General features: G+C 39.9%; 1 pseudogene; it reads left to right on the forward strand.

Moving 5' to 3' along the window:
* The first annotated feature begins 3,734 nt into the window (after positions 1-3,734).
* Positions 3,735-15,252, forward strand: part of LOC128593354 (putative uncharacterized protein encoded by LINC00472) — a 35,251-nt pseudogene continuing 23,733 nt past the window's right edge.

Raw genomic sequence — 15,252 nt, forward strand, 5'->3', positions numbered from 1 at the left:
TCTGATGTTGTGATTCACAAAAGCATTTTCCCCTCATCCATATGAGAAATACAAAGAAAAATAAAGCTAATTATTTTTCTATTCCCTCTTTATAGAGATCGTTTAGTTACTTCTTAACATCATTTTCATATGAATGAAGTAGATTCAGTGATTTGGAGAGAATCATAATGCAGTCTGATTTGTATAAAGCACAGAAATTCATAGGCATTTTAACTATTACATTCCAACAGATATAAATCCAGTTACTTGTCATACACATTAATGAAGCAATCTTAAAGTGACAGTTTCTTAAATGTAATAATACAGAGGAAAATAATACTGTGATTAGTCATATTACCATAGATCATGTGATGCAACTTATAAAATACCTTACATCTATGTATTTTAAAAAAATTACCTTTACAAATGCTAAAACTAACCCCCAAATCAAGTTTCTCCAGTAAGCATTTAAAATTGTGTTAAAACTGATAGCGTTTTAACAGCTACAACTCTTCTGTTTCATTTTGGACCACTGACGAGGAAATCCCTGATGAAAAACTTCGAAAACATCACTCAGCAAATGAAACATCACCACAGTGGAATGACAAATGTCACCCACACAAATGATAAAATACTAATTCTTTGAAATAAATGGGTATACACTTGTTATTAGGAAAGTAACAAACACTTGTTTGGACTTAAATATACTTCATAAGTCACATATATTGGATTTATGTTGATCAATTTTCTCACAATTTTCACTCAGAAAATGAAGTGTGTGGAATTAATTAGTTGAGAATAACAACTGCTGGTTCAATTAAATTCAGCAAATTTCACATTCTAGTGTTACCATATGTACATTTGTTTGAAGAAATAATTAAACTTCTGTACTAGACATATTTTGGAACAAAGTAAACAAATTACATTATGAAACATGGAGATATGTCTAAAAATACACATTTACTTTCCTCCTTGAAAATTAGGCATAAAACCATAAGTAAATCTTTAATAAATGCCTGCAAAAATTTTAAATTCAGTCCTTGATTGTATGTGTATAAATTTGACCCAGCTATTAATAACTTCCATGTAAAACTATGCAAATCAGCAGATACGGGATACATTAATTTCTTTTTATATGTACATTGAAACTTATGTAAGTTTTTAAACAATAAAAATACAAGAATATTAAATTGGACATTATAATATGTCTGTTTTGGGGGGAGGGATAGATTAAAAGTAATCAGTAATGAACACAATTTCTCAAACTTTTCCCATCCAAAATTCTGTCATAAGTGTTCTTATCTTCTCTTCTAACACCCTCTCCATAAAAAAAAGAAAGAAAGAAAGAAAGAAAGAAAGAAAGAAAGAAAGAAAGAAAGAAAGAAAGAAAGAAAGAAAGAAAGAAAGAAAGAAAGAAAGAAAGAAAGAAAGAAAGAAAGAAAAGAAAGAAAAGGAAAGAGAAAAGAAACCCTAGAATTAGGAGTCAGGAGTTTTATTCAGATCCATTTTGGGGGGAAATTTATAGGATTAAAATTTTTTGATATTGAAAAACAGTGCGAAGGACATTTTAATAAGCTGCTCGTAGGCAAGTGTTAAGATACTTGCCTATAGAAAAGCTGAAAATAATGACACTTTCAAGGCTGCTTTTCACTGGTTGGAACTCACAGCACAGAGTGAGGCAGGGAGAGCTGAGGGGAATGTGGGACATATGGTCCTTGTACAACAGAGTTGGCTATTAAGAGATTTGCTCAAGGTCAGTCCAGAACCTGGATCTTTTGACAAAAGTTAGTCGTAGGTAGGGGACATACTATCCCTTGAATCTAATGTGGTTAAGCGTGGTGAGTTTCAGTCATGAAAGCCTCGTGGTAATATAGTTTTTTTATTTCTTGTTTGGTATCTACTCCCTCCCGTCCGTCGTCTCCACCCCCTTTTGTTCATTGGATCATTGATAACCCAATGAACCAAATCACCCTTTAAAAAATAAATTTATCACAGTAATTTATATAGAAGAGACACATGTGTACACAAAATTTTAATGCAAAGTTTATTACCATAAGAAATAAACTGAGCATGACAACTATTTAAAGAACAAATAAGTGCAATTTATTTTAAAATATGCAAATATTTGCAAAATATATGCAAATATAGCCCCCCAATACTATTTTCATCACGATGTAGCCCATTTTCAGTAAAGAACTCAATAAAATTTATAAACTTTATATGAACAATAATAAATGAGTAATTCTATTTAAAAAAAATAAATAACTGTAGAAAGCCTATTATTTGCAAGGTACTGGTTTTTGCCTGTAATCGCAGCATTATGGGAGGCTGAGGCTGGAAGATCGCTTGAACCCAGGAGTTTAGGTACTGTGATCAAAAGATAGTTATAGAAGATAATTTATGTGACTTAATAAAGCTTAATAAAATAAATAAAGCTTTATGGAAATATAGCTTACAATTAAGATTATTTACATAAATAATTCTTATATTTTTATTGTTGAAAAAAAAAGTGCCAGTGACAATCTGCATTTTAGAGAACTGTAGAAACTAACCTGTTTCAGTATCTTAAGTTCTGACAAATTTCTTTATCAGTATCTGAAGTTGTGACAAATTTCTTCAGAACACGCACGCTCAGGACCGTGACTACACCAAACCAGTGCAGCCTGACAGGCACTTTACAGGAAAGTTCATAAGGAAAGGCCTTAAACAGTTAATAGCAAGGTCAGCTTTTTTTCCCTACACAAACTTTTGCCAGAAAAGGCATTTAAGTAGAGAGTAGGAATTTAGATCTCCGTGATCCAGGCTCGAATGCCATGGCATCAGCTGAGCTCACAGCAACCTCCAGCTCCTGGGTTCAAGCGATCTTCCTCCCTCAGCCTCCCTGTAGCTGGAACTACAGGCCCCCGCAACACATCCGGCTAATTATTTCTATTTTTAGTAGAGGTGGCGGGGGAGGGTCTCGCTGTTGCTCAAGCTGGTCTTGAACTCCTGAGCTCCAGGGATCCTCCTGCCTCGGCCTCCCATAGTGTTAGGATTACAGGAGTGAGCACAGCGCCCGGCTCCGCCTTATAATAAACACCGGACCTCCCTTCACAGACTTTGTGACACAGCGGAGGCCGGACTTGACTCGATCTGAGCGCCAGGATCGCGTCCCAGCGCCGGGCTCGGAGCAGCTAGTTCCTGGGGGATCGGGGCGGGTGTGCTGCCGGAGGCGCGTCCTATTGGCTGCTCCGCGGGCCGGGCGTACCGACACTTGATTGGGCGGGCCTGCCCTCTGTAGGCACTGCTCATTGGAGGCGCTGGAGCCAGGGGGCGGAGCGGGTTCCCCTGGATTCTTGACCGAGCGCTCTCGTCCGCGGAGCCGGGCACTGGGCGCGGAACCGGAGCTGCTCGGCCGGCGTTGGAGGTTGGGTCTCCTCGCTGAGGTGGTCTCGGAGGAGAGTTCCGGGCCGGGGCTGGTTGCCGGCAGCGGCTACCAGTGGCAGTTCTCGGTCTTCCCTGAGCGGTGGCCGCTCCGAGACGCATCTGTCAACCCTCCTCCTGTCCCCTCCTCCTCCGACCGGCTCGGGCTCCGCTGGCTGCGGCCGGGAGGACGCGGGACCGGCGTGGTGAGCCCATCAGCTGTCAGGCGAGCGGCGAAGCGGCCCGAGGGCGGCGAGAGACACACAAAGAACGCGGTGGGCGGCGGCGGCGACAAGGGGTGGCATATTCGGGACTGCAAGTCCGCTCGGGCTTGGTCCGAGGCCGCGGAGACAATGCGGCCGGGATTGGCCCCGCGCGCCTTGGAGTGAGGGACGCCTGCGCTCCCTCGACCCCAATTTGACCGTCTGCCGGCTCGCCCAGCCCCCTCCCGGGAAAGGGGCGCCCCCTCGCTCCGGTGGCCGGACGAGGAAGTCGGTCCGCGGCCGCCAAACCCGGCAACTTGCGAGCCGGGAAAAGTTTGCGGCGCCTCCGCGGGGCGGCGCGGCGTGGCCCGCCCCTCGCGTCCGCGGTCACCGCGGGTGACTTTCTCGACTTGTCGTCAGCCGGGGCCGCAGCGCGGCTGGCGGGGACTGCGAGCAGGGCCGGAGTCCGTCGGAGGGCACCGGCTCCCCGGGTTGCGGGTGAGTCGACTTTGATCGTGGTGGGCTCAAGCGGTTAGGCGTACCTGGGCTTGGGGAAGAAACGTGGGAAGAGCCTTTAGTACTCTTTGGAACAGGCAGCGAGAACAAAAAAGTGCGGTAGTTTGAAAGGCGTTGACATGCCACTGACTTGTGAACCGTATCCGTGGGAACCCTTTGGGGGCCTGTGCTACTGAAGGCGTGTGCAGGAGAGGGCAGCGGGGAAGGTAAAAAGGTTACAAGGTCGCAGGCCAGCCCTGCTGGTAACTGGCTCAGCTTGACCTTGGACAAGTGACTTTAACCACTTAGATCTCGTGAGTGATATACGGAGATAACCCTCCGTCATCTGTGATGCCTGCCTGCTTTTACAATACATCTCCGTTAGAGATTTTGGGGGGGCCTCAACGTGGTGTACGAGTTATGAAGCAGTAGGCCATGATATGTTCCATGCGCCTGAATTCACCTTTCAGCATACTCAGAAATAACTTTTAAGTCTGGTGGTTTAAAACACTAATAGTTAAAGGTTTTTGTTAGTCAAAAAACAAAAAACCCTAAATATGCATTGGTTATTTTACTAATTTTAAGACTGGTCTACTTTGCTCCACCATTTGGAGTCCTAGGGGCCAGGAAGGGGACGGAGTGCCAACTCTGAGGGTCAAGTGGCAGGTGCCCTCAACAGTCCCTTCCAGACCCAGTTTAGGGAGAGAACAAGGAGAGGGTGCATAGGAGAGGGTGAACTGTGCAGGTGTTTGTGTTTTTGTTTTTGTTGTCTGTACTGTTTTTTCTACTGAAAACTTTTTTGGGGGTGAGGGAGTTAAAGAATGGAGTCTTAAGGAAGAGAAATTGTCACTTATAGCCAAATGTAAATCTTCCTTGCAGGAACAGTAACACATAATTCAAGTACATCTTGATCTAATTTTAATGATGTGAAAATAGCTACTTTGTGTTCAGTATCATTGACACCGAGACAGCTCACTTACATAATCTGCTTTGTTGGGATGTGTTAGTGGCATGTATAATTTTATAAATAATTAATGTTAAAGGTTCAGTTTGGCAATAGTATTGAACTAGTGTCATCACAGGCTGTATTGAAAAACAAGGTTTATCATGATAACCTGCATTTTTTTCCACAAAAAGTAAGATCAAACATTTTTTGTAACCAAAATTAGCTTACATATTGCATGTATCTTTTGTCAGTAGTGTCTACAGGAGAAATTATTAATTATGCCATTCTGTAAATGACAAAGTCATCCAGTTTTCTCACCATTTCATGACAGTGATTTCTAGATCTCAGGTGCTCCTTTGGGCATTTTCTCTTCTTATGAAGCTTAGAGCAACACAAGTTGATTTAAATACATATATATGCATAAATATAGATACTCAAAAATACTTGTGGAATAAAATACACAGACAGAAATAATTAAAAATCTATCATGACCATCCTAAAGAGAATTATGATTATGCTTCAGTGGAAAGAAAGAAGGTATCAAAGAAAAGTATTAAAGAAAGAAGTGGCAGAAAAACAACTGAGTTCCAATAACTAGTCTGAAAGTTTGTACTTTAAAATAGGGATACACATTTGGAAGGAGACAAGGACAAGTGATAGGGTTTCTAGGAGAAAGATAGCATTATTGATTTAACAGAATACATTTTATGACCTAGTTTTGTTAGAAAAGCACAAACCTTTGAAAGGGTATGTTTCTTAAATAATTAGTAGCTGTTTGCATTGTTAGATGTCTAATTAAATGGCCTAATTATAACTAAAACCATTTGAGTGCTGTCTAATTTTTAAACTCATTTTTAAAATAATCTGAAATAAAAATCTTTTTAAGTTTAGTTGCATGAAGGAAAGTATACTTTTTGAAATCAACTAAATCTGCAGCAAAGAAATTATCATCAACCTTAAACCAAATGCAAATTAAGCCTAGGAAATAGCATCTTGCCAAGAAAGTCTTTAGATAAGCACTGGTGTATAAGACATCTAAGGTAGACTGCAGTGAGGTATGCTGTTATTCCTGAGAGCCCTGTGTTATATATATAGACTATTTGGTGACATCAGGAATAATCTAAGGCCTCAACATTTCTGGGAAGCATACTGCCCTTATTTAAAAGTGACCACTCAACTTAAGACCTACTATTGATATTTGAACAAGCTGTTTTTTTGTTCCAGGATATATGTTCTCCTCTGTGCAGAATTGCTAGTTTGGCAGTTTTGCAAGAGGTTAGAGCAGTGTGTGTCAGAGCATGGTCCTTAGACCACCTGTATCACAGTCACCTGTAGTTCTTGGAAAACTTCAAACCCCCAGACACCTCCCATACTTAGAGAATCAGAATGTCTGTTAGCAGAATCTGTGTATTCTAACAAACTCCTTCCAAAATAACAGTTAATCACACTAATTTTTTTGGGGGGGGGACAAGAGTCTCACTTTGTCACCCTCTGTGGGCTATCAAGGCATCACAGCTCATAGCAGCCTCCAGCTCTTGGACTCAAGCGATTCTTTTGCCTCAGCTTCCCGAGTAGCTGGGACTACAGGTGCCCACCACAACGCCCAGCTATTTTTTTAGAGATGGGGTCTTGATCTTGCTCAGGCTGGTCTCGAACCTGTGAGCTCAGGGCAATCTACCCGCCTTGGCCTCCCAGAGTGCTAGGATTATAGGCATGAGCCACTGCTCCTGGCCTAATAACACTAAATTTTAAGAATTAGTGTTAGAGTTTTCTTGCCAGTGTTGTAATGGCTTGTCACTTTCTTCTAGGAACATTAAAAAAAAAAAATAACTCCCCAGGTGTTCACTGCTCTGATCATTTTCACTATGGCCCCAGACTTGTTGGCCTCCCCTCATATTTGGGTCCTGTGGCCAGAGACCCCCTCATGAAATGTCCCTGCGGGTAAATCAATACATGCAACCTATAAGCAGAGTTAAGGCTGTTTGGACACACAAGGCCCAAGAGACCACATTTCAGAGACCCTACTAGTGGAGTACACCCACCATCCTCCCAACCTTTTGGTGATTTGTGGGAGTGGCAATCCCAGCCTCCCCTCTCTCTTCCACTGGGAGGATAAAGTTTCAAGCAAAGGATTGGTAATGGACCCTAAGGGACTAAAGCCCTGGGAGAGTATAGAACAAGAATGCTGGGTAGAGAACTGGCCCCTCAGTATGCTTTAACCCTCGCTTTTGAAGACTCCAGTCCTGAAGATGATAATCTGACAGGCAAGTATCTGGCTAAACCCAGGCACCCCTACCCACTATTGTCAAAACTTTTATTTACAAAGACTCATACACTGCCTCTGTAACCTCTGTATACATACAATCATCAGCATATAAGTGAGAATTTTTATGCTTATTGGAGGGGAGAAAAAGGAATAGTTCAGGAGAGAGGTTCAAAACCTGGGCTGGGGAATCAGCCAGACCTAATACAAATCCTTGCTTTGCAGTTTTCTGTCTGGGTGGCCCTGAGCTGTATCCTTGACCCCCTAAGCTTCAGTTTTCTCATGTGGAAAATAAGGATAATGGTACCTGCCTCATCGTGTTGTTTTAGAAATTATGTAAAATGACAAATTAGAACACCATCAGCTAATAACTCACACAGTACATATTTAATATATATGGCTTTTAGTGGATGGTAGTAACTTTTTCAAATTTCTTTTTTAGCCCTGGAGAGTTTCTGTAGAAGAAGGAAAAGAGAGGAAGACAACATAGGAAGAGATAAGTAGCTCTGGACCCAGAGAAGGTCTCCTTGCTAAATAGTAATTGTTGAGCAGAAGGAAGAGAGGTGGGAGAGGATGCTGACGGCAGTGTCTGCTAATGACCTGGGTTTCATCACATTCTTCCCCAGCGCAGGTGCTGTCTCTGCTACCCCCTTCTTTCTCGGGCCTCCTTATTTAGCACTTAATTATACACTTTCTTCACCCACTTTGAGAAACATTGATTTTTGTGGTCTGCCTGAAAGTTTTATTCCTGGTTTTGGATTTTAGTATCACCTTCCAGGGGCTTAAGGATGCCAATAGTCTCCCTGTTGGGATCTGGCTTTTGGAATCATTGAGGGGAAGGGATTTCTATCTATGATCCTATAGGGATAGATCCAGAGTTCAACTCCAAACTTGCTCTTTTAGAGACGGACATGCCACAAAGACACGGAGACGCGGTCAGAGAGGCTCCTGCCCCCAGAGTTTTAACACATTTACTGTCTAGGGCTGTTTGTGTTTGTCAAATACTTTATTTCCTATCAGCTGACTTGTTTCTCACAATAGGCCTGTAAAATATTATTATTATTAGACTCCTACAAAGCACACCGAGTCTTTTTCTCTCCCCACCTCTGTTCTCTCTTGCATACCTATTGCTAGGCTAGCCTTTGTGTTTATCACATAATAAAAATCCCTTTATCACCCTCTATTTGTTGCCCCATCAAACTTAACCTCTTTTTCCTGGCTTATGAGGTAACCTCATAAACAGGGGGATCTCATCCTACTCTAAACACTCTCTCTGCATAGTTCCAGGAAGATGGCAGAGACTGTGAATCAGCCTGTACCGTGTCTCTCATTAGTGATGCCTCCCTTCCAACCACCCAGATGCTACTCATTCTTTAATGTCCAACTTCTCTTTGAAGGCTTCCTAGACAATTAACTGAAACAGCTCACCTTCTTCTGAATTCTGATGATAGCCAGTTATTTGGTCACAGTTATAACCTGGTCTTAAAGTATTAAGGGAGAAAAGAGTATGTGATGGATTTGATATAGAGAAGAAAGCCCTGAGATTTTAGGCTTCTCCTAAGGAGCTATGTGAGCCAAGCCAGGTCGCTCTGTCTTTCTGGATCTGCTTGCTGATCTGTTGTTGGGGAAGATTGGACCATATGATCTTGATGGTCCTTCCTCATTCTGAGGTTCTGGGACAAATGGCCTTGCTTACATGGGATAGATTGAGGCTCTTACTGAGTTGCTGGATGGAAATGTCAGTAATGGGCACTTGGTTCCTTCCGGATTTATTCCATCCCAGAGATTTCTAATGCTAAACTGGGCAATATTTAAATGCCACATACCTTTCCTGGCAAGCTCTTTAACCACAAGAATGCAGGGAAGGTTAGCGGGGCATGAGTTAGGTATCTGCATAGTATATATGGACGATAAAGCATTATCTTTGGGGATGCCTTCTTGTGATAAAGTAAATAGGATCAGCTACTGGATAAGCCATTTATAATCTTAAGCATTTATAATTTACTTTGCCTTTCATCTTCATTGGGTAGTGCTGTGTGAGAATATAGTAGTGTTTTCTTTTTTAATCATTTAATAATTTTAATATAGTCAAAACTCCCGAGTGTCTATGAGATGACTTTCTGGAATCTGGAGATACACTATAAGTCTGCATATATATGTACATATAACCCATGCATGTTACATTTAAACTAAGGATACCTCTGAATTATGAGGTGCTGTTATACATTGACCAGAGTTAAGAATATCCCTTTAAAGTGTGTTGACATTTAATTGACCTTTGAAATTTCATTCTGTTAATCATACTCAAAGTGCCAAAGCTATGGTTGACTGCTCTGGTGTTTTTACATTCATTCGTGCTTAGCATATAAATTCTTCAGCATAATTGCTACTTATTTAGCAAGAGTTTCCTTTCTTCTCTGAAAATGTGAGTTGTGCTTGTATTTTTGTACCTTTTTTTTTTTTATATATCTTTGCTTTAGGCTATGTAGCTTTAGAGGTTTGAATTAAAATGCTTTCCTGCCATTAGTTGTATAGGGTGTGGCTTCTTAATATAGAATAGAAATTTCTTGCTTACATGAAGCACAATTTTCTTCCTGCCAAAGTTAGAGCTCTTTAAGTTACAATGCTAAAATTTAGACAAGCTTTACACTTCAAAATTATATATATATGTATGTGTTTTATATAAACATTTTGGAAATCTTTCAGTTGCATTTGTGTAGGTTAAAACTATCAGTGCTAATAATTTTTACTAAGCAGGATCTTATCATCCATTTTTAAATAAAATCTCTTTATTACATTCCTTGAATTTCTCTGAGTAGAGTTCTTTTTTTTATTCTAAACAAAAGGCAAATATATTTATTTTAAAAATCTTCATAGTCTGTTACTATTTATTACCTAGAGATTATCTTTTAAAATGTTTATAAATTTCTGGGCCTTAAATTTTTGAAATCAGTCTCTGGCAGTAAATTTAACATGGTCTACTTTTAATAAGCAGTCTTACAAGTTTCTAAGTTGATATTTCTAATGACCAGGGAAGAGTAGTTCAACGCTTTGCTAAATTTTGATATAAAAACATAATTGCCAATTTCCGATAAGCTATCTTTGAGACTCTAGACATGTTTGGGGGACATTTTTACCTTACAAACAGTTTTTACATAGGAAAATTAAAGTGTAAGCCAGTGTTTTCATTTTTATTGAGTAATTTTGTATTTCCCAAGTAGGTCCGTATTCAACATGCATTTTCTTCTCTGTATCAGAGATTTGATTATAAGATTCGATGTCACTATATGACTTACCTATCCATATATTACAAGCCTGGTAGATAATCCCATTGTCATAAAGATGACCTTATTTTCTTATCGTCATCTCTCCTTCAATGTTGTCCAATCTTTTTTCCCTCTTTTTCTGTTTTCATAATAGCTGCCCTTTTCCCCACCTCCAAATGAAAATAAGGTTGTTTGTCATAGACTTCAAAGTCTTGTCTTTTTTTTTGGAATATATAACAGAACATCTTAAATAATGTCATCAAAATAATACCTAGAATACAAATGAGTACAATACACGAAAGTCAGGTACCAGGATGTCCCAGAGTAGATGGGAACTCTTACACATCCATTTTGTAAGATGTGATTTCAGCAGATAAATAGATGTATTTATTTCTTAATAATTAGTGTTTTAGGACCAGGGTTGGCCAAACATCTAACTCAGATAAAGTCTGGTTCCTTAGGAGATCTTTGTCAATGCTTGGTAATTTTACTGGACTGATGATGATACATTCAGTTAATACATTTGCTGTTTGAAGCCTCTTTTGCCATTGTACACAGCGTATTGTCATTTGAACCTGGATATATGTATTCATGGATGGTTTATATTTATTTTATTTAAAAGTTCTTACACTTTATTTACTTAAAAAGTTCCTACACTTTCACGTCCCAAACACTAGGACATGTTTCACATCCTAAACACTTCATGAATGCTAGCTGTAACCAAAGAGTTAAGTCTCTTAACCCAATGGTTAAAATTATCTTTTTCCAGTTGAGAAAACTAAGAGTAGAATTTTACTTTGTAGTAGAGCCTTAAATAGGGGGAGAGTAAGAAGCATCAAGAGAGTGGGTAATTTAATAACAGTGCTAAGAGGCAACAGAAAGCTGTGCAAGAGTTTTGGAAAGAAGAGTCCACTCGGAAAAGATCAGCCACGGCTGGGCGCTGTCTGGAAGAGCAGCTGCCTGCCTCCCTCAATTCTAAGTCTGGACTCTAAAGCAAAGGGCAGACTTAGAGAGAGGAGACGCTCCTTGGGTTTCAGCTGCCTATTCAGGGGGCGAGGTGGCCACACACCGGCTCATGTGATTCTCACAGGGCTGCTTGAACCTCTGTGTCCTACCTCCTCCTAGCGTTTCTTGGCTGACTCAGGTTTTTTTTCACCCCTGGAGGGTTTAACTTTTCTCTCAGCTGGAAGGTTGGGCCTTGCAGATACCAGTGGAGAATTTTTTTTCCCCAGTCTTAACCCCAACCTGCCCTTTGTGTATTCCTTTGAAAATATCATCCAACAGTGTTTATGGATGTGTGTTGTATGAAATTGAGGAATCAATGTTAAGCAACCGAATTCAAGGGCAAAGCTATCTTTTCTGTGGGAATTAGATGGAAGATGATGGGAGCAGCTAAAAGTGGGAAATATGGAGAAAGGGGAGAGACATCACAGAAAAGAAGCAGTATACTTAGGAGGGGGGAGATGGTGAAAAGCAAAGGGAGAGAATTCCTGACTTGCTTCACACCCACACCTCCCCCCCAACTTCACAGTGGCAGAGGCAGTGTCACTCTTTTGCCTGACATGTGTTTTGCCAGGGAGTTGAGCACGGCATCGTGGGAGTGGAAAATTTCTTCCTTTTGCATTTTGAGAGTTGGGTGTTCTGCTTTAAGATGCCACTGGTATCTAAGCAATGTTTGTTTAAACTGGTTATTTTTCTCTGTAGCCTTTGCGGATGGGGCTTATAATACAAACAATACTGTTAGCAGAACTGCAGGTACTCGATTGCTATGTTTATTTTATTAGTTAAAAAACTGCCAGAGCACATTTAGAAATACCAGAGGCAATTTTAAGAATAGCTTTAGAGAGAAAGAAAAAATAAGAAGCAAAGTTAAGAGCTGTATGCTTTAGAATCCTAACCAGTCTGGTACTTTTTTAAAAAATTAATTTTGCAAAGACTCTAGGATAGTTTGTCTCATTGGTTAGAGTTTTTAAAGTGTGAGTGTACAGTATTATTCTTGTATATAAGTCCCCTTTTCTGAAGATAATTCAGGTACAATGGAAGTGTGACATTATTGTTCCATAGAATATAAAATTAAGTTTAGAATAAGAATTCTTTTGGGAATTTAGGATTTTTTAGATGTTGCTTAAATCATCTATTATGGCTTTTCTTGGTCATATGTAATATCACATGTCTTTAAGTATTTCTACTCATTTATGATTATATTGGGACAGAATAATTGAAATTGTGAGCCTTCTAGAAAATCAAAGATATATGATCAATCTTACTCTTAAACATTCTGATAATTTACTTTATGGTCCCCTAAAATCTCCCTTTTTCCCCTCTCTGTTGAAAAGGTAGATTATTCATTAACATTATGAGAAACACTTCATTTGGTTAACTGAATGCTGAGCTAATCTAAATGGTAAAATTGTTGATTTGAAGAAGCTTATTTATTTTAAAATAGTTGTTCTACACGATCTTAATCAGGTTCGTGAAACAAAGTAAAGATTTTTTTTCTTGATCGATGCGTGGCAAGAATGTGTTGTTCAAACATTTGAGGAATCGCTAATAAATTAGGAGCTAGAAATGTGTCCTTTTCTTCATTTACCCTTTTTTCCCACTTGTGCATCCTTTTCTTTCATCAGAAAGTTTTATTTTCCGCCGCTGTTCTCCTTGTGCGTCCTGGAGCGCCACCACAGCGTGGTTTTCTAGAGTTAGGCAGGAGTGGAAGCTGAGCCTGGGAACTGGTGGAAACCAGTCCCTGCTTTCTTGGACTCTCTCCTTCCCAGAGATGAGAGGAATGAAGTAGGAGCGGTTGTCACCTGCTTCTGCAGCTCCCCTGTTTGGTTGCCCTGAACTTGTTTACCTCCAGTCTTAATGTTCACCTCTTCAAATGAAATTAGGGACCATCATACGGTATTTCCATCATCACTCATCCCCAGTGGTCCAGATTTAGCACAGTAATTAATAGACAATCATGAGTGTTTTAATAACTCTTCTTTGACTAGACATGTGCTTTTATCTTAGGAGTTTACAGTTATTTTGCAAAAATCTAGATCTTTATGTGAGTGACTAGGCTGCTGATGGCCCAAAACAGTTTAAAGGCAAACATCAACTTGCGTAAAACTCTGCTGAGGCTATCTTTGATTCTGAGGCGCAGAGAGCCATGTCAAGTTAAGTTACCCATTTCTCCTATGGAATGGTAGGGAGGTCTTACAACCTGATTTAAAGATTAGACTCTGAATAAGAATGTTTTCCCCCAATATTTTGTATATTGTGTGACTGTTTGCTGTAGGTCTTAATACAAAGCATACGAAACTCTTTGCTGCTGGTTGCAGCCCAGTACCCATCCCACATGGTATTGGAGGTAATTAAGTTCTTCTATAGAAAGTTTTAGAAGTTGGCTACTGACTACCGTGTCTGTAAATATATATTCTCAAACTGTTTTGTAGTCCTATTTTTAAAAATGTGTGGGTGTGGGAAGTTATGTTGAATGAATTCAGGGTAATTGGTGGTTCTTTGTATTAAGAAAAATCATACTAGTTAAACGAAATCAGTTTCCATGATTTGTTGTGGAAATACGTAATTTTTTAAAAAGTTCTTTCAACCATCCTTCACTCCAGCTCCCATTCTTCCTCGTAAGTTGAAGGAATTGGAATCATAGGATTTTATAGCTGGAAGGGTTTTTGAAAGACTCTGATGAACCCTCTTATTATAGTTGAGGAAGTAGATGTCCAGTGAGGTCAAGTGAGATCGTGTAACTGGTTTAAAAGGCCAAATAAAATTGTCTTGGTTTGTTTCCATGAGTAGACCCTGTTCTGTTTAATCTGCCCTAACATGTTCATAAGCAGAAGGTAATTGTAGAAAAATAACTAATGTGTATATGGTCCTTTTATATATACCTCAGTCACTTCTCAGAAACACCCTATGAGGTGTGGGTATCTCATCTGCCCTGTAATGTTCATAATTGGAAGGCAATTTTAAGGAAAAATAACTAATGTGTATATGGGACTTTATCATACTACCTCAGGCACTTCTCCAAACCACTATGAGGGGTAGTATCTACTTTCCATACTCAGTGAGGGAAAGAGGGCTGAGCCCACGAGTCACCTGTCAGAACAGGATGGTGGCCCCGTCTTCCCACCTTGTCAGAAGCGTCGCTGGTCTCCAGACAGTTCTCGCAGAACACAGGATGGGGAACCATGTCTTTATATTATGGCTCTGGCTCTACCTCGGACCAATTGTTAACTTTAGTCTTTGTTTCATCATTTTTATATTTATGAACCTGTTTATTTATTTATTTATTTTTATTGTTAAATCATAGCTGTGTACATTAGTGCAATCAAGGGGTACAATGTGCTGGTTTCATATACAATCTGAAATATTCTCATCAAACTGTTCAACGTAGCCTTCATGGCATTTTCTTAGTTATTGTATGTAGACATTTGTATTCTGCCTTTAGTAAGTTTCCCCTGTACCCATTCTAAGATGCACCATAGATGTGGCCCCACCCATCACCTTCCCTCCACCAACACCTCCCCCCTCCCTTCCCCTTCCTTGGCCCTTTCCTCATAGTCTTGTGCTATAGTTGGGTTATAGCCTTCATGTGAAAGCTATAATTTAGCTTCATAGTAATGCTAAAAAAGCTGTGAGATTTTAAATTTTCAAAGGAAAGATGCTGAATATAAATAAGGTTTGTGTTTATTGTTGTTGTTG

Source organism: Nycticebus coucang, chromosome 9, assembly GCF_027406575.1.
Source record: "Nycticebus coucang isolate mNycCou1 chromosome 9, mNycCou1.pri, whole genome shotgun sequence".
In the NCBI taxonomy this organism is placed as follows: domain Eukaryota; kingdom Metazoa; phylum Chordata; class Mammalia; order Primates; family Lorisidae; genus Nycticebus; species Nycticebus coucang.